The sequence below is a fragment of the Osmerus mordax genome, unplaced genomic scaffold (assembly GCF_038355195.1).
Source record: "Osmerus mordax isolate fOsmMor3 unplaced genomic scaffold, fOsmMor3.pri Scaffold_48, whole genome shotgun sequence".
Taxonomy (NCBI): domain Eukaryota; kingdom Metazoa; phylum Chordata; class Actinopteri; order Osmeriformes; family Osmeridae; genus Osmerus; species Osmerus mordax.
This window is the reverse complement of record NW_027120605.1, coordinates 1-2,500: the sequence shown is the minus strand read 5'-3', so window position 1 is coordinate 2,500 and position 2,500 is coordinate 1.

The following is a 2,500-nucleotide window of genomic DNA, read 5'->3' as shown; positions in this document are numbered from 1 at the left end:
GCCCCGCTCTCGGCTACCCGGGACAAGAGACTGACCCCCCAGTGCCGAAGGAACCGTCCACCTGTATGGTGGGGGCCCAACTATCGTGGGGGTCGAGAACGCCATTCGGTCAGGTGGGTGACAGTGTCACGATGGTCTGCGTGTGTGGCATGGATCAGGCCCTTGCTGGAGCTTCAAAACGGGCAAAAAAAATAAAAAAAGACCCAAAACGCGCCGCCTACCGGCCGCTCGCGGGTGCCCGGGGTCGGGGTATGGGTCTAGCCTGTGCCGGGGCTTCAAATATGGGAAAAAAAAAAAAATTCAAAAAAAGCGCCCCCAACCGGCCGTTTCGGTATACGGGGGGCCGCCCGGGAAGTGCCGTGGTCGGGGTATGGCTCAGGGGCTCGCTGGGGCTTCAAAACGGCCAAGAAAAAAAAAATGACCCAAAACACGCCACCTACCGGCCGCTCGCGGGTGCCCGGGGTCGGGGTATGGGTCTAGCCTGTGCCGGGGCTTCAAATATGGAGAAAAAAAAAATTTCAAAAAAAGGGCCCCCATCGGCCCCCCGGGTAGTGCCGGGGTCGGGGGGCATGATTCTGGGGCGCCCCAGAGCCAAGTAGGCGCCTGGAGGAAAGGAAAAAAAAACTTTAACTTTTTTTTGACCACCAGGGGTGGGGGGGTCTCATGCCCCATCGGGTGCCCGCCCCGAGTGCCTCTCAGGCGGATACATTTTCACCCGTGTGCGGGAGACACATATGGTGCATGGTCCGTGTATACACCATATGTGTAGTATGGGCAAAACCACTGTAAAGTCATACTGCCATTGACTTCCATTCATTTTCCCAGGATGACTTATATACTCTATGGTAGCTGTCTGGTGGACTGGGGGCCGCGACAATGTTACGCTTGTAAGTCAGAAGCTGGGAAATGCACTGCGAAGCTGGGAAAACCGTTTTTCGAGCTCATTTTCGGTTCCGCCCAACGGATTTTGATCAAAATAGGCTCATTCGAAAGGTATTAACCGGGGGCACACGGAAAACCGGGACTAATAACGCGCACGTGCGCGTGCGCGAAACGGGAAGCAAAAGAAAACTTCAATCGGAGCTACAACCGTGAACCGTCGCAGATAGGGCGGAAATTTCAACGCACGTCGCTGCGTCTCACTCCAACTTAAATAACAAAACTGTCCCCAGCGAAATCGGTTGGATAAAACGGAAACGGGAAGCGAAAGAAAACGTTAAACGTCAACACCGAAATGGCTATCGTCAATTCCAATGTGAAAACAACTCGCACGTATGTGTCTTACTCTAAAGCAGTGTATAAAACTATCCCCAGCCAAATCAGAGCTACGCAACGAAAACGGGAAGCGAAACAAAACTTTAAACGGAGCTACCGAATTGGAAATCATCAATCCTGGGAAAATAACAACTCACACGTGTGCCCCTTATTCTAACTTGAATTTAGAAACCGTCCTCAACAAAATCCCACGTTCGGGTGAATAACTGTGAATTTTAAGGCACATGCCTCTCTGGGCTGGGAGAGTGCATTCAAATAGGAGAAATTGGCTTCATTTAGAGGCATCTCCACTTAGGGACGTCGTAGCACCTTAACTCGGGTGGCGTTGGAAAGGTCTGGTCCAGGGGAACACGGGCGTGTCAAGTTTGCCACGCGCACGCGCATCCCCGCTAAACAGGGGCCAAAACAAAACTTTAAACGGAGCTACCGAATTGGAAACCATCAATCCTGGGAAAATAACAACTCACACGTGTGCCCCTTATGCTAACTTGAATTTAGAAACCGTCCTCAACAAAATCCCACGTTCGGGCGCAAAACTGCACGTTTGAGGCCACATTTTCAATGATGCTGGAAACTTACATTCAAAGCTGGGAAAATGTGCTCATCTACAGGCATCCCCACTTAGGGACGTCGTAGCACCTTGACTCGGGTGGCGTTGGAAAGGTCTGGTCCAGGGGAACACGGGCGTGTCAAGTTTGCCACGCGCACGCGCATCCCCGCTAAACAGGGGCCAAAACAAAACTTTAAACGGAGCTACCGAATTGGAAACCATCAATCCTGGGAAAATAACAACTCACACGTGTGCCCCTTATGCTAACTTGAATTTAGAAACCGTCCTCAACAAAATCCCACGTTCGGGCGCAAAACTGCACGTTTGAGGCCACATTTTCAATGATGCTGGAAACTTACATTCAAAGCTGGGAAAATGTGCTCATCTACAGGCATCCCCACTTAGGGACGTCGTAGCACCTTGACTCGGGTGGCGTTGGAAAGGTCTGGTCCAGGGGAACACGGGCGTGTCAAGGTTGCCACGCGCACGCGCATCCCCGCTAAACAGGAGCCCAAACAAAACTTTAAACGGGGCTACGGAAAAGGGGAGAGCTTTTTCGGGGACAAACACCACTCACGTCGGTGCCCCCTGTTCCAACTTGAATTTAGAAACCGTCCTCAACAAAATCCCACGTTCGGGTGAATAACTGTGAATTTTAAGGCACATGCCTCTCTG